Raw genomic sequence first — 18716 nt, forward strand, 5'->3', positions numbered from 1 at the left:
TTATTTTTTAAACACAGCATCTAAATGCAATTAAATTTTTGTTTCAGAAATCTCAGAGAGTCTTAGTGTATTTCACTAGGACTTCATTTCTTTGGGAAATTTGGTATATTAGGACTAATCTGGGCAAGAAAAATAAATTTAGGCAAAATGTAGTTTTTATCTAATTCCTGGAAGCTGTCTTAGCAGCACTCAATAAGTAAGCAAACCTTTAATCTCCCCTAAACCATTGACTGCATGAAAGAGACCTCACTTCATTGGGGGTCCACCTGAGGTCAAAGCTTCAGAGGTGAGCTTCCTAAGATATAGCCCCCCGCCAAATCTCCAGAATCTTATGTTTCTGGATTTCTGACACAACTCCTTCCACTTGTTTTTATTCATATTGTTTTTTCTTATTAAGACTAAGTCCAGCAACTAATAAGGGAATGGGGACCTGTATTCTCAAGATACCCAGGACTTATCAAGGCGGGGGCAGGTGGTGGCTAATGGCTCCTATCACTGCCTATTTTACTCTTCATGCTTTAGAAACACCAAACTATTTACGTTTGTTGTTGTACCCCCGCCTTCATTACTACAATACACCTGCATAATATAGCTTTAATTTCTAAATTTAAAAAAATAATTACCTTGCTTCCATTTCAAACAGATCTCATTCCTAACATGAGATCCTTTTGAAAAGTTTTCTCTCCCTCGCTTTTGACTTCATTTCTTTTCATGTAACTTTGAATCTAGTCTCATTTTCCAGAAGAATACATATTTTTAGGAAAGTGGTTGAAAGAACTACTTTGCTGACTTGCTCAATAAGAAATTTCAATAAGAAATAAAGTTAAAATAAAGATTGTGCACAATAAAGGCCTTCCAGTGGAAGGGTTTGTTACACCTGTTGTCCCAAGATTCTGTTATTTCTGCTCCTTATAGATGTCAGCTCTGGAAGCAAAATGAAACCACAGAGTCTTTTCTAAATTTCATTAAGGTCTAGCCAAGTATCACTACATCGTATCTCCACTTAGAAAGTTACGAGTCCTCTCTACCCTTTCTTTGCTTGAATCCTTTTCTCTTTCTACTTCAGAATCTCTGCTTTTCCCCCTAAATCTTCTGGATTTAATTCCGTTCTCAGCACATTTGTGGAGTAGTTACACCTAAACGATTCTGATTTTCCTAAATAATAATATCTAATTGATGCAGTTGCCAGCGTTGTCACCTTTCTTAGCTTCTCTTTGATGATGTTTCTCTAAGGCGTATGAACTTCTTAGGGTCTGTCACTACTATTTTATGTAGCAGAACTATTTTAAATACACATTAAGAGCATGCTTTTAATATCTTCTAACTCTTTACCATCGAAATGTTATTTTCATTCTTTTTTTAGTTATTCAGCAAATATATTGAGTGTCTACCGTGTACCAGATAAGTTGCTAGGCACCAGGAATACAGAGATTCATTAGACATGGTTCCTGCTTTCTTTGAGTTTACAACCTCTAAGAAATATTAACAGGTGTTTTATTTTGTTATACATAATCAATTACTAATACTCAAGCTCTGAAATGTCAAATGCATTTATCTATTTGCATCCCTTTTCTGCATTGTAACTGGATAATTTACATAAATGAAATTTACATAAATGAAACAAAACTTTTAAAAGCTTAGATAGAAAGATCCAGCCTTTTAACATAGCATTTATACTATAAGCTATTAAAGGAAGAATTATCTTAAAGTAGAAATGAAAGAGCTCTGAAACAACATTAAGAATATCTAGGCTCTGTCACAAAAAAAGCTACACGGATTCAGAAAAGCCACTTAACCTTTTGAATTTCAGTGCCTTCATCTGTTAAATGATGGCTGAGAATAAATGTTCTCTTAACTCTCAGATCTAAAATTCAATGATTGTAAATGTAAAAGTATTTCAGGTATGAAATACTGTTCTAAACACATTTCTCATGGAAATTCAGTGAAACGTAAAAATTCAGCCAGCAGACACAGGAGAATTCACCAGATAAAGAGGCCAGAAGTTGTGCTGAAATTCACCACTAGCATTCTGGGAGGATGGCCAGGCCTGTCTGTGGGTCTGGGAAATGGTCAGCTCTCAATCTGCTCCATATCTCAACCTTCTCTCTTGGCAAAGTCAGGCTCAGTGCCAGAAAAACACTATAGGTCTGCTACAGCTTTTCTTCTCTATCTGGTGATGATCTTTATCGGCAAATGTATCAGCAAAATTATGTTGAAAAAACTATTCATGATCTCAGATACATGAATATCAGGTCTGGGAATCAGATCAAGACAGAGAGGAGTTCATATAAAAATCCCGTGCATGGGAAGAGAATTGATCTTTCCTGTACTCTGTGGGTTCTGCCATTCCCGATGCCATAGTCTGCAGAGAACTAGAAAATTAAACACTGATTATAAAATCATGATGACGATTGCAATGTTGACGACTGTAAAATTGCCTTTCCAAGGACAATAAGAATAAGGTAAACAGCAGACATTTTCTTCATGTAATTTTAAATATATGTGGACTTTAAGAAAAATGTTAGTACGTAAGAATTATGGTCAAGCAAAATAGTCTTAGAGATGAATTCCCACTACTCACTTAATGATTAACTGAAACACATTTTAGATATTGGTTCTGATTTAAAATTTTGATTTTCTTCCTTTAAATAATCATTTTTTTTTTTTTTTTTTTGTTTAGACATGTATTTTTAAGACAAGCTCTTCTTAGTCTTTGTTACTACATCTGCATGCTATGAAACTGATGTTTGGCTTTTTCCTTACTTTATAAAAGGTAATGTTATAACTTCGATATGAGTCCTAGTCTCTTCTGACTAAAGGATATATAAGTAAACAGATCGCCAGTTTTCTATTTTCACCGACAGCATGAAGTTTCCTAAATATATAAGGTTACCTTCATTAGACCTTGGCCAAACATAAAATTATATAGCAAATTATCCACATACATGTAATATTATTACAAAACAATGCCACAGAGCAATGCTACATTTCCATGTTATATTTAGACACATACACTATTGATCACTAGAGAAACATGATGTAACCCATAGCATCTCAAAACCTGTACTACCAAAAAGAGATTTCCAATGGCTTTACTATAAATGTAGATAGCAGGTCTTCAAATAATATAGTGGAAATGATGTTCAACATGATTTCGTTGTAATGTTGATGAAATGCCTAGGAATTTAACTCTTATTTATAACAATTATCCTATGGTAATATTGCTTTTGTTATTCATTGTTTTGCTTAAAGTTGCAGAACCTATTGATGACAAGTGAGGACTCTGTATATAAACACTGTTTGCATTATATACATATATATACACACATATACATATACATACATATATATGTATATATATACACACACACACACATATATATATGTATATGTATATATATACACATAACAACACTATTACTATTTAAGTCTGTCAAAGGCAGCTCATAATGTTTTAAAATGACTAGAGATGTACAGACTCTATTCATATTAAACAATGGCAATTTTCTTCAATGTCATACAAACCAAGTTAAAGAGTACATTGGATAGAAACAAATCGTTTAATTTTTTTAATGTTTTAATTTAAAAAGTGATATCAGGCAATGGTGATTAGGTGTCTAGACATGTAGTGTGCCAAAGTACAGTTATCTAAGAAGATGATAAATATTTATGAGTGTGTGGGTTAAATGGATGTGTTTGCAGATTTTCAAATTTTATGTGTTATGCAAAAAGTTATTTTAAAATTTTGTTATCTGTGATTTCTTTCTCTCTTTTTTTAAATCTATCTTTTCCTACTCCAAATCTCACCTTTTCGTAAATGTTCCCCTGGAAACTGCTGTGTGTACACATAACTCATCTTGTGGTTTGAGGCCGTAAGTATCAACAAATTAGCTGCAACAGTATTTGGCATCTAAATATTTTACTTATCCTCTTCAGAGCTTGCTGAGTCAGAACCTGTCAAGTGATAAAGATCAGTACAGGAGATATGAACTAAATCGTGATTTTCGGATTAAGAGAGAAACATTTATGAATACGCAATGTGTACTTGAAGCCACTGGCTTTTGAGACATATGATTTTCATTTTCATCCACATCCTCAGTCAAAATAGGGGTATAGTAACTGGCGTGTATCCCTTTTTCATAAGTCAGCCAAAATGAGAACTCACTGAGAACTTCCTGATTAATTTCTTGATAGTGATGACAGAGTATCGAAGTAGAGAGCTTGTCTTGTGATGTCAAGTACGTTATCGAATTATCCTGGAGCACAGTGGACAGGATCTAACCAGACAGGTTATTGTAGACAGGATCTAACCAGAGGTAGTATACATCCATCTTTCTCCATCAGAAAGGAAGACCACTGTGGTAATTCGTGAGGGCTTTGGCAAATACTTGGCTAGATGATCCTATTCAAAAACTAATCTTTCTTTTACTAATCTTTATCTGTTTGTGAACTCAAAAATGTACCATAAGTTTCCCCTTCATAGCAAATTTAGAGAATTTAAGACTTTTTATTTGGTTATATGTGCCAAACAAAATTAATTCATTAAAAAACAAACAAAAAACGATGTCAGTCTAAATTTACTGAATTACCTGATCGAAAGAACAATTTTATGGAAATAAAGAAGCCAGGAGCCCTGTGTTGATATGTTATGTGTAGATTATATTTGGTCTCCAGGTGGAGAAACTGAAAAAAATAATGAATATTATCATTAAACTTAAGAAAAATGGAATTATAGGGAATTAAAGTATTAGATAAAGAGAAACCACAAATGGCACTTTGCATATATAAAGCAAAAGCAGACATCCACCTTCCTAGTATTTTTCACCAAGGGTTTCTAAAAGATTATACTAAATTTTATAAAAATGTTAGTAACATAGTATGTTAATCCTTATAATTTTATGTTTCTACTGTCCATAATATTTTAGTAATTTTTCCCTGAGTACCTGATTTCAAATAATTTAACCTATGTCGGTAATGAACCTAAATTAAATTTTCCACTGACAGGTAATCAATCATACCAATTACAGAAGTTCACTGGGGACTTTTATATATAAAGTATATAAAAATGTGAACAATATAAGTTCAAGCATCATGGTGAAATAATGTGTTTTTAAACAATTTCAATCATTTTTATCCTTTGTATTTAAAACTTTGACATATATCGACATTATATTTGTTTTTATATTTCTCAAGTACTATGCTTGATGAGTACATTTTCCAGTAGTGATTTCTTCATGAACGTAGCTTTTTTAAAGTTATTCTACATTAGAGTAGTGAACAACAAGGGTAATAGGAAGTCAAGTGGGAATAGACTTCTGCTTCACTCTCAAGAAAGCATCTAGATACAAAGATATAATATGCAATTTTATTCTTCCCCTGAAGCAAAAGATGATTCAGACTCATCTTTCGAATCACCATTTGCTCTGATTATCAGGATGTGAATGACAGAGAATTCCTAGTTCTGAAAAACATTGTGAACTTGATTATTATATCTTTTTTTAAAAAGTAAGACTTGGATTTTGTTGTTATTGAATTAGTAGAATATCCGTCCTTCCAAAGAAAAAGAAGACTTCTAATCACAACCAACTTAGAAAAATTAAACTAAGAATTTTGAACCTGTCTCTTAAAGAATACAGATTTTAAATGAAGCCTTGTACTTAAGGAATTTTCGATCCATTTGTAAGTTGATGCCTACAGACATGTCTTTTAGATTCTCTTTTAAGTGAGAATGCATGCAAAATTATGAAAGACAATAATTTAGAATAAGTAGGTTCCTAGGCAGGGGAGAGATTTCTGAGAGAAGTATTAGAATGTCCAGAAGCAAAAGAAAGAGTTGAAAAGCACTACAAAGGAAAAAAGTTCTTAGGTTTTAATTCAAACATCCAACAAGTCTGGTCAGTTGGGTGCACAGACGTTCATTCTTCTACAGAGTGATTTTCCCCCAGGGACACTTCTCCAATTGGACAATGAAAATCAGTGGAAAATAGAATTTTCTTGTTTTAAAACCACATCTTGTTTCTACTTTGCAATTCAAATGATATGGAAATTAACACCTGTATCAAGGTTTTTCATCAGGTTTCAGTTGGTGCAGGGCAGAGTATCTTCCCACAGTACTGCTTCCTTGGAAACTGCATTGTTAAGATAAATTTGGGATGTTGTATCTGGTTTGTTGTATTTACGCCTGATCTGTAGAACTACACATGGGCTGTGGAGCTGAGAGTTGGCAGGTCTTGGACCAATGTGACTAGAACAGTATAAAAGATATGTGGGAAACTTGGCTCCTGTCTGTGGCAGCTGCATATGCCTTGAGTGGGGAAACTGGTGAAAGAAGCTGTGTAGATGAGTAGCTGCTGGGCCCCATGAGATAATGCTGTCCTTGTTGAAGCATCTGCCCTGTATCCTTCTCTAAAGCTAAGAAAATGTAACTTTAATGCTATCTGCATCTTGTGAGTCTAATTGCCAATTTGGAACTCAACTTATGACTATATTGGTGCAATATCATATGAGACTTCTCTTCCTGTTTGCATCACTCTTTCCACTCTGCTCCCCAATCCTGCAGGTATGCGGAATACCAATATATAACACAAAATGAAATACAACTCAATGAATATTTATTGAGTCTCTGCTTTTTGGAAGGAGGAATGGGATTTTTAGCAAAAACTTTAAAGAAAACTATTTCTCTTTATAAAAAATGCACACACAGCTGCATTCTCACAGACATACAACCAGACTGTGTGTCATCTCTCTGTACTCAGGCTTGGTAACATATGGAAGGAAAGGTCATCTATTACTACAGGCTGTGACAATCACTGAGAAAATTTACTGCAGAAAATTAGCCAACAGTATTTCAGCAGGAGGTCCAGAAATTATCTATCGAAGATTTAGATACTCGAGGCAACATTTCACCTCATTTACTCAGATGCTCTGGGCAAATAAAATTATGATAAAGCACCTAGCAACCTGTGTCCTGTGCATTTTGACAAGTTTACTGCTAACTGATTAGATCCAGCTCACACTCCAAAAGAAATAGATTACTATTGATTTTACCTGACATTTCATATAAGAGCATGTATTTTACTTTTATTTATTTTTGTGAATCTCAAGTCTGATTCTGTAACCCCTCAGTGGGAAATGAAGGTATCATGATTTGACTTCATCCTGTGGCCTTTAAAAGCAAGCGACAAATTAGCCGTCCAATTACCAACACTATAAACAAACAATTGATTAAGCATTTGTATAGCACGGATGTCAATACTATAGTACTTAGACAAGTCAGTCAAACTTGGCATAGGGAGGATGCTATACAAATAAGAACACACATTCCCAAATGTGTTCTTCAAGCTTAGTCACTTTCAATTATCTACCCACCCGCCAACTCAATCTCTTAATTCTTCATGGTACTATTGGAACTTGAATACATGTTAGGAGATGTGACAGCATATTAATAAAGGGTTTGCAAAGTCTTCTTACTTGGGATCTGCTTTTAATTCACTAATTAAGCTATAATCTGGACTACATAAGTACATCAATTTAAGTAATCAAGCAACAGTTGGGTTCACCAAATATTTATTGAAGGTCTATTGTTACCTACTGTGTTAGGTCACATACAAACAACTCTAAATAAGAAACAGACATCCTCAAGAAGTTCAAGTCTACTGGAGGAAGACAGGTGGTAAAAGAGCTAACATCGATAAAATGTGGTGAGGGAAACGGTAAAGGTATCCATAGGCTAAGCCAGCCTGGTCAGAACAGGTTTCTAAATGAGGTGACTGAATGATAGTATCACTGAACTGCAGAGTATCAGAACAGAAAGTGAATCTGGAAGTTATTTATTTCTAGTACCATGAGTCTTAATAGGAATGAGCAGGAACCACGCGATGAGGCACGTGTACTTTTAGAAAGTATATGATAGGCTTTCTTAAGCTAGAGAACAGGAGTGGAATTGTACTAGAACTATTAAAGCAAAGTATTCCTAGCCAGAGGGCATGCTCTCTGTGAAGCCACTTGTGAGGTGAAGGCAAGAAGCTAAGGAACACGGATGTAGGTGCTGGTTTTATGGCTAACGGTGGAGCCAAAGAAGAACAAGTGTCTCATCAAAGGTATTTTTGGTGAAAGTTTATTGAATTCCTACCACATACAAGGCGAAGTTTTAAGATTAGAATTAAAATACGTGGTTAAATCTATTCTGTCCAAGGATAAGATGAGGAAAAAATTGCTTTCTTTTTAAAAGAAAGTTAGTGTGGATGAGAATGTGGAGAATTAGACAAAGGGAAAGGAAGTTAGGACGGAAAAAGTTAATCAGGTCATTAAGAACAAAGGAGGAAGTCGAAGAGTAGAGACTATGAAATAGGGTCCAAACTGCACGATAGAGAAAGTGCACTCCAGCCATGCATTATTGTGCAAGGCAGGCCTGGTGACAGTCACTGCAAAACTCAACAGATGTAACATCTGAGACCCAAAGAAGAAAAATGTTCACATCTTCTACCCAGTCAAGGTCTACGGCCCACCAATGGATTTTTTGTGTCATCAGTTACTTTTGCATATTTTAAGCTCACTTTTTATTGAAGAGTTGCCATCCCATTTAGCATGTATTCTCATAAGAAATTTTTACTTAGTCTCTTAAAAAAAAGGCAAACACTTTAACATCATGAAAAACATCACATTTTCCTTGTAAATGTTTCATAATAAATGAGAAACTGTACAGTGGTTAGTTCAATATTACCCATGCCGGATGAATCCTCTGAGCAACTACCTTGTTTCCATGGCAACAGCCTATGTGACCATACTTCAGTGTGCTACTGGGAAGCCACCAAATTGGGTCTGTTCAGTAAAGCTAAGGGAAATTTAGTGAATCAGGAAGGGAGGGGAGGAAGATTGTAAATTTGATATTAACTGGGTTAACAAACAAACTGCTATTTATATTATTTGTTAATGGTTCGTTTAAGCAACTTCAAACAATCTGCAAGAGAAGAACTCCAGTGTTGGCAAACAGAAACAAAAAACAAAATTCGTAAATAAAGTAAGGTAGAAAAGTACAACTAGACCTTCTAGTTCTCTTGCTCACACCTGATCCCGGAGGGGGAGGCCTTGAAGAATTCCAGGGCCTTGAGTAAAAATGGAAACAAATCTCCAGTAGACATTTGCCTCGTGTCATCTGCCTGGACCTCACACTCTACCCAGAGTCTGCCTGGACTGGAGCCTAAACCTTTTCTTTTTAAGCAAATCTTGAAAAAGAGGCCAGCAAGTGTGTCTTTGACATCCATGAGAAACCATACTGTTATTTTGGCTGTTACACTCCAAGGAACTGCAAAAAATAAATCGGAAAAATTATATTGTGGACACTGAGCTATAAAGCAAATACAAGGCAGAGGAAGCTCCTTCAAGATTGTCAGGTGTACTGCAGCTCTTTTTTTTTTTGAGAGGTTTTTAAACAGAGATTTACCGTTGGAAATTAGAGCTATCCTCCTTAGGGAAAAATGAACGTTATAACAATATTGTGCCACTGTTGTCACAATTGATTACAGACTCTCCCAGGAGCTGGTTCCCAGACAGTTTTAGAAGTAGAATGTAATTTAGAGACATTTTCTTGCTGGTGATCATAAGGGAGGTGGAACGAGAATGTGGAAAAGGTGCAGGGAGGATAGTAGCCGAACTGTAACCTGATATGCCAGTGTTTGAATTAATATGACACGTAATTACATATAATTACAAGCATCTCTTGGAACCTGGACCACCAGGTTGAAGATAAATTTAAATACCTTGGAGAAATATCCTGGTTAATATAATAAGGGACTTTCTTCTATTAATCTATTAATGCAGAATCTCTAAATAAAATGATTATACAGTTGTGAAATTTGCTTATTGAAAGGAAAAAATAAATATTACTCTAGGCAACTAAAGGGATAAAGAAACCAAAATGTGGAATATAAAAATATTCAAGAGATTATTCCATTTTATAAATTACTCTGTTTTTAAATTGCTTGCCTTTAAAAAAGTTTAAAGAAATTTAAACATGAAGATAGAAAAAAACTACGTGGAAAGTGAAAAGATAGACATGCCTTTAAAATTATCTTAAAAATAGGATTTGGAAATAACAGCCATAATATGACCCACAAATTCTGCTGATCTCTTTTCCACATAAAGACTTGGGAAAAAATTATTCATGTTTCATAGTTTATTTATTTGCATTGCTCCATCGAAATTCCTCAAGACTCTCAGCAAAAGTATCAATAAAAGCAGTGTTCAAGGAAAATGTTTTGAAAATATCACTTCTATTCTGTTTATAAAATTAACGTTTGGCAACTGAAAATTGTATTTCTTAATTTAATATATAGTACAAGAAACAAATATACCTAGATAATCTATGTTAATTTAAATCCTATAATAATTAATATAGAAAAATACAGTGTAAGAGATCTATGCCTCAACTTACTATATTAAAATCCCTCACAGATGTCGTTGGATCAAATATAATAACAATAGTCAGTCTTCTAAGATTAAGGTATTCATTCCCGATATTTTGCCGAGATCTAACCTAAAATACAATATCATCAATACTAAACATTAAATAAATGTGTGTTGAACTAATTACTTAATGAGGAGTCAAAATGATCATTTTGTTTTAATTTACCAGAGTTTACCACATAGTTTGAAATTGTAGACATAATCATAGTTATCTCTAAATTATCTATCATTATATGGATGATGCGATGGCATTCTCTCCTCTCCACTCCAAGCTCTCTCTGCAGGTTTCCTTAAGTTTGCTGCAATTATGGAATCCATTTTTATTTTCCATTTTGTTACTTGCAACCTCCATGGCTTTGCCAGTCAAAATTTCCTTTGTTTCACTGGATTATAATAACACAAACACAATAGACTTACTGGACATCACCGCTGTGCCCAGTGCTACTGGCTACTCTGAGGTTTGGGCATGATGTCAGCACTAATCTATTGGGAGAAGTAGAACATACACACATAAAGAGCAAGACTATAATGAATTATTCGATAAGGGAAAATAGGTGTTACAGAACCAAATTCTTTGGTAGCTTAAAAAAGGGCCATGGAATGGAATCTATAGAAATTCATAGATGGAGAAACAGGGAAACTAACACTTATTGAGCAGCTGTTTTCATCAGGGATGCCAAGGGATTTTACATATAGTATTTTATTTATTACTCACATCGAATTGTTGAGATATTCATTTTCATAATTTTATAAGATATGCGGCACAGCAGGGTTTCCAAACTTGCTTAGGGTATGTATTAATTGTAGGTCCCTGAGTAGACATCCTTATTTAAGTTGGCACTATGTCCATCCTAGGCAGGTGGGATCTGGATGTGCACTATGGCACCAAGGGAACATTGTACGCAGGTGCATTGAACACAAGATGGTGGTGGCAATCACCTAGAACAGAGTATCTAGGATGGATGCCACCAACTTGGAAATAGCAGGTCTGGAGACATTCAAACTCTTATCTCTGACATTTCTTTATGGTGCTTTCTTAGGATTTCCATCTCTCAGCTTCCTTTGCCCACCTGTTCTTGCATGCTGTCTAATGTATCCATTAGAGCCCTTGTCATACTAATCACTGCTGTTTTAATTCTAACATCCCTACCACATCTGGTTCTATGTCTATGAACTATGCCTATAAATTGGCTCTATGTATATCTGAGCCTATGCCTCTGGACTGCAGACTTCACAAGTGTTTCTCAGATTTTTAACTTTTCTCTTAGGTGGGGCAAGATGGTTAGAGTGGGCTGGAGTTTGGTATTTCTTTACCCCAGGTCAGTTAGGCTTTGATAATGCCCCAGAAGGATAGGTTCTGGTTACATGCAAACTCTTTAACATAGCCTATATGGTCTTGCATAATCAGGCATGACCCTTCTAGCTTCACGTGGGCCTCTCACGCCTTGCTCATCACCACACTCTGGCCACAGTGGTCTTCTGAGCTCCTCTGAGCCAGCAGGCCATGTCTGGCTGGCCCTTATAGTCTATTGGGTCTCATCTGAAATATTGCCTCCTCAGAGAGGTCTTCCCAACTATTGGAAAGTGGTCCTGAAACCCCTTCTCTCCAACTCTATTATTCTGTTTCAGTGATGCATGTTCTTTTTCAATACTGTAATCCTAAATTTTATATTGATTTAATTGTCTCCTTGTTTACTATCAGTTTCTTGGATATGATGGAGCACCATGAAGGCATTAACCGTGTAAGTTTTATTCATCACATTTTAACCACAGCCAAGGACTATACTGGCACATGAATGTTGGGCAATAGATAACTGTTAAATGAATGAATGAATAAGTGAGTGAATGAATGATTTTTCTTTTTAAAATTTTAGACTTAGCATGGCTCAATAGCTGCAAGAATGTCTACTGCTCTTGCTTAATGTCTGTTGCTAAATAAATGGTGAATTTGTGACAAGTCTATTTAAGAGTGGCAGGTGTTCATTATTTAAGAAGGCAACAACATATGGCTGTTGATAAAACAATAACTGTAACATGCTGAGAAATTATAATATAAGAAAACAAAGTATTTTGAAAGTTGGATGTTGCTGAAATCTTTATTAACGGAGCAAGTAGTCAAGTTACCATTGCTCTTCACAAACATCACCAACCCTAAGTCTTGGAGTTTTGAAAGAGACAAACAAACATGCAAAAAGTGTTTGTTGTTGTGTCTTCTGCAGGATCTGACACTTTAATAAAGGGTCATGTGTTTTTCTTCACTTAGGGTTCCAGATTCAGATTAAACCTGTCTTCTTCTTTTGCAGATTCTTTTAAATCTGTACTTTCTTAGGGCCTGTGATTTTTGCATTAAGTAGCAGATTGAATGTCAGGGTCACCACCATCACTAACAACTACCCCAAAAAAATACGTGTAGATAAAGGGCTCTCAGGAGAAAAATATGTGTGGCAACAGCACTTGTACCAGCAATTTTTAGATATTCCTTCCATTCCCTATTTTCCAAATGGGAAAGTAAAGTAAAATAGCTTTGTAATTAAAAACTAGTAATAAAGCCAGCATGATCTTTGAGCTTACTTATTGAGAAAATGAGACACCTTAAGGCCAATTTCTTCACTATTAAAGCTTATAATAGTGTTGAATAAAAAGAGTAGACTATACATATTGCTCTCCTGATGGCACTTAACCGTCAGCTGATTTTCAGTACCATATTGTAATATTTAGTGAGAAATTATTGTCAGGCACTATGCCAAGTGCTTTACACAATATTATCTCATTTAATCCTCATAAAATTCATGTTAGGTGATTATTATCATTATCCCCATTTTACAATAAAAAGATTAAGCAAGATAAGTGAAAAGATTACACTGTCCTAATGTTCACTTCAACTTTGAGATTTCCATTTCATGATATAATCGAAACCATTCCCTTATACACTTAGTCAACATTATCAAGCACATACTATATGCCAAACTCTGTCCTAGTCATTAGAAATACATAGGTGTGTAAAGAAGTTTCAGTCCTCAAGTACCTACATCTAGTGGGAAAGACAGTTGTGTGAACAGGCAACCCTAATGAATAAGATAATATGTGCTAAGACAATAAGAGGCAAGTTCAAGATTCGAAAACACAGGAGTGGAGCTCCTAAACAAGACATGGGCAGAAAGGATATATCAGAGAAAGTGTCTTGGAGATGGTGACACCTGATCTAAATCTCAACTTTTACTGGGTGGCTCACTAACTGGGAAACGATGATTGAGAGCATTTAATATGGAAGAGTTTGAACACAGGCCCGGGGCAAGAAACATCATAAGATATGAAGAATGGTGTGAGAAAAAGAGTGAAAAGACATGAGATGAAGAAACAGAGAGAATTAAAGGATGAATAAAATGTCATATTTATGTTATAAAAGTATGACTTGAGCATATATACTGAATAATTTGAGAAAGACAAGACTGGATAGGCTGGAATGCTTGTTGGAAGGCTGCTGATACATCATAGGCAAGAGAGAAAAAGGGCCTTAATTGGGGTAGTTGTAGCAGAGATGCAGTGAAAAGGGAAGATTTGTGAAATATTTAGGAAATAAAACTTGCAAATTGACTTTTAATGAAAATTAGATATTTTATGTTAAAAATAAATCTCAGAATGTTAGCTTGAAATATTGGGGGAATGAATCCTGGTGCCCTCTGTCCCTGGTGGGAATAGAAAAAACAAGAAGAGAAGCAGATCTAGAAAGAGATGAACTCGGTTTCAGAAAGGCCAAATGGAAGTGACTGTGGGACATTGGGGTGAAATACTCACTGTAGTGCTATCCTTAAAATTTGTAGAGAGATTGAGCTGGACAAAGATCTGAGGATCTTTCACATCTTTTTAGTGATGGGTGAAACTAAAAGGTATGATGACATATCTCGAGAGTGGAAAGAAGAGAACTTTACACATAAAATAAGATCAGAATTTTAAAAGACAGAAGCAACGGAAGGATTATGTGGGCAGTGAGCCTGGGAGAAAGGGACATTTTGGGGATGGGACAGGGAAGAGGAGCACACATAACCCACAGAGGTCAATTTTCTGCTCTCAAAGAGATTCTATTCTAGCAGATGAAAACAGTTAATAAACAAGATTTAGATGATAAGTGCTGTGGATAAAAAGAAAAGAGAAAAAATAGTAGATGAAAAGTTGCTGCTTTATATGGTGAGGTCCAAGTAGACCTCACTGAGAATGTGACATTTGAGCAAAGACCTGTGGGAAACTTGCAGCATCCAAGGAAGAACTTTCTAAGAAGAAGGCATGGCCAGTGCCAAGGCCGTGAGGTAGAGCTTGCCTGGAGAATTTAAAGACCAGCAGTGAGAACTGTGTGGCTGCAATGGTGTGACTTCAGGAGGGATTGGTAGAAGTGAGGTCAGAGTGATTCAAGCTGGATCTTATAGAGCCTGTGGGCTTCATGCTGTTTGATTGTATTAATTTTTCCTCCATTTTCACCCCATCATAGCCCACTCTTAACATGAGTCTCTTTCTCTCCATCAAAAAAATTTGGGGGCCTAGTTCATGGTCTACTTTCTTCCTCATCTTTTGAACATTAGTTCTGGCTTTTTTTTCAACACCCATGTAGATAAAGCATCCAATGATGCAGCCTCAGGTGACTTTTACCTCTTCTCCAATCCACCACTCTCAACATGGACCACATCATCACTTGGAAACTGCCTCATTAGACATATATTTCTGTTTAATAAAGCGCCTTTTTTGTTTCACCACCGCTGGAGCTATTGTTGGTATGTTGATATGTTCGTATTTTGGCCACCGATGCCACCATTTTCTCTCATTCCATCTGTTCCCCTAGATCTTTTGCCCATCGATCTTTTATTTCTCTCTCTTTTTTTTTTTTTTTGGTCTTGTTTCTCTTCCTTTCAACTGCCATTCCAAGTGGTTAATGATGGCCTTCAATCTAAAGAGAGAGGCCATTTTGCTTTTCATAGTTATTTTCATTTTTAAAAAGTTAACTTATTTTTGAGTATTCAACACACGTACAACATCAAAATTCAAAAGGTTAAAACAAAAGGTATGTAGTGAAAAGTCAATCTTCTATGGACCCATGTCTTCAATACCCAGTTCCCCTTTTAGAAGGCAGTCATTGTTTCAAATTTCTTATATATCTGTATAGATATGTATAAAGTATAATTTAAAACATTTGTGCATGTGCCTATAAATACAACTTGTAAATGTGTGTGTGTGTGTGTGTGTGTGCATACACACATTTGGTAGAACCTTAACACTACCTTGCATAGTATTTTTCACTTCACATACTTTCCCCTAATGAATAGTCGTGCATTGCAGGTGTGAGCTGTGGGGACTTGTGATGGAGTGGTAGTGTTGTCACAGGCAGCTGATCAGACTTAGCTCCGGTCCATAGTTCTATAGTCTAGGAAAGTCCAAAACTTATTCCTGCCTCTAATTGGTGTATCTCCAGTACCATGAACAGTGACTGGCAATACTAGATATTCAGTAAATATTTGTCAAATGAGTGATACTAGCTTTTACATAGAGTAAATGAGTCATAGTCTCAAATCAGATTATTTCCCTAAATGTGTGCATTTAAATATAAAGTGCTTTGAATGTCTCACAGATCAGTTTTTTTCTGATTTACCAACTATTTGATGAGCATTTTCCAGGTGCTAAGCACTGCCTGGCACAGCAGATGGAAAAATGATCATACAATGTTCCTGCTTTTCTAGAAGTTCACCATCTGGAGGAGGATATGAAGATAGCAAAATACTCATTACAACCCAAGGCACAACAAAGTAAGGACAACCAAAATGCTATAGGAATCCAGAAAAATAACTGGCTCACCTTATTGGTTTCCAAGGTCATGGTAAATAAACAGTTCACTGCAGGGTGAGTGTGATCCCCATGGGCACCGAGATTGAATCATGATCAACAGCGTGAAAGATGGAGATTAATGTGCTCTGTTCTAGCACAGTATACATGTTGGCTCAAGTCAAACTCTTGAGGTTCTATCATTATTTGTTTCACAGATGAGGTAATGGAGACTCAGAGAAGTGACATAACTCACTCAAGGTCACCAAGTTCATGGCAAAACTGGCTTTGGAACCCAGACGGTATGCTTCCAGAGCTCCTGCTACACTTTATTGTCCTTCTCGTTTGTAATCTGAAGAGGGACCATGAGTAGTTGAGAGTGGCTGGAACAAAGTTTGGGTAGAGGCACATGGCGAAAGATGACTCTGGAAAGAGTAGCTGGAGCAAAGCTATAGGGGACCCTGAGCACTTTGCTATTGGGTTAGAATTTCACTCTGTGCAGTGGAGAGCTATTTTGGGGTTTTAGAAAATGACATAATTTGTCTTGTGTTTCAAAATGATAGCTGACAGTAGTGTGAAGGAGAAGGAGGAGGGAGATGATGAGCATGTAAATTTGGCCAAAAGAAATGGAAAAGAGGAACAGGGTTGGGAGATATTTCAGAGGCATAATTGGCAGAACTAGATGATGCTACAACAGTTTGAGACCTAAGTGGTCTGTTAAATGAGATACAGTACATTTAGGAGGAGATAAATAGAATTATTGGAACTATTTAACTTTTTATATTCCCTAGAGTCAAATTATCCTTATAATCCAGTCATAAGGACAAGCATTTCATGTTTAAGTAGCTTCTTGAGCAGATATGGAAATTAAATATTCCTCCTTCCAGCCTTACAGAGATTGTACCACCTACTGGTGAACTCAATTTATCAAGTCAATTAAAATATCTGTAGTAAAAGGTGTACATATGTTTCCCTGAAATAGCTTTAATGGGACTTGGAGTTTTTATGGAAATCTGTACCTGAGTCTAGGATTATAAATTAAATTTTTTATCTATCGAGTTTTCTTTTTTACATTTGTCACCTAGAAGGGGGGGAGGGGAACCCACTACGTCCAGAATAAAGTATTTTTAATTTCAATTTATGTTAAAATATTTACTATTCTGGATACAGATCACTTTTCCCTGGATTCTTCAAATCTCAACTTTCCTAACTGAGACCAAGCATCCATCTATACTTAACCGTAAAGGGTGGACAGAACTAGTGGGGTGGACACTGCCCTGGAAGGCAAACGACAGCTTCTCACCTGCTCCTGCAGCAAGAACACCTGAAGACATCACCACATCCCACTGAACCTGCTTCCTCGATACTCTCTAATGTTCATTCATTTTCTCATTCTATCATATAGTCAAGAAATACAGGCAGTGAAGACCTGCGGGCCTCTGATCTGGGTTGTTCCGGGGCTCGGTACCGTGGTCCCGGGTGGGGGAGATGAGGTGTAGGCAGCCCTGAAGGGGTTGGTCCCAGAGGCTGGGTTTGCTCGGGCTTCAGAAGAGGCTTGCCTCCAGTGTCCTCCGCTGTGGCAAACAGAATGTTTAGTTGGACCCCGGTGAGACCAATGATATCGTCAAGGCCAATTCCCAGCAGCAGATTCGGAAGCTGATCAAAAATGGGCTGTAACTGCCCAGGCTCGATGCCGGTAAAACACCTTGGCCTGCAGGAAGGGCAGGCACGTGGATGCGTGGGCACAGAGAAGCGAAAGGGTACTGTCTGAGAAGGCAACCTGGATGAGCAGGATGAGAATTCTTCGTGGACTGCGCAGAAGATACTGTGAATCTAAGATTCACCGCCACATGTATCACAGCCTGTACCTGAAAGTGAAGGGTAACATGCTCAAAACCAAGCGGATTTTTTTGGAACACATCCACAAGCTGAAGGCAGATAAGGTATGCTAGAGGCTTCCGGCCGACCAGGTGAGGCCCGCAGATCTAAGAGGAAGGAAGCACGCAAGCGCGGCGAAATGCGGCTCCAGGCCCAGAAGGAGGAAGTCATCAAGACTCTGTCCAAGCAGATAGAGACCAAGAAATAAAGCTCCATCTCTCTCACCTGTACATAGTAGCCTCGGCAATTCCGTACATGGATCATTCAGTAAAAAAACCTCATCTGTATATTAGAAATATACATTGAGTGTCCACCACATGCAAATATTGGAGAGATGTAGAGTTGAATTAGCCATTTCCAGTTCTCAAGGAGTTTTCTGTTTAAGTATTGCAAGCTAAACAATTGCAATTTTAAAAATTAATATAGTATTAGAAAACCACATCGATATCTCAAAGAAATGATCTATATTTTGAATCCGAAGTAACCAATCCACTTACACATAGGTAAAAATATCAACATTTGTTCCCTAGATATTAATTTTCTTTTTAGGATTTATAAAATGGATATAC

The 18716-nt window shown here is 36.5% G+C and overlaps 1 pseudogene; it reads left to right on the top strand.

Annotated features, from left to right (window-relative positions):
• The first annotated feature begins 16825 nt into the window (after positions 1-16825).
• Positions 16826-18355, top strand: LOC120589422 (60S ribosomal protein L19-like; annotated as a pseudogene).
• The last annotated feature ends 361 nt before the right edge of the window (positions 18356-18716 follow it).

Source organism: Pteropus medius, unplaced genomic scaffold (assembly GCF_902729225.1).
Source record: "Pteropus medius unplaced genomic scaffold, Ma_sr-lr_union100, whole genome shotgun sequence".
NCBI classification, from domain to species: Eukaryota; Metazoa; Chordata; class Mammalia; order Chiroptera; family Pteropodidae; genus Pteropus; species Pteropus medius.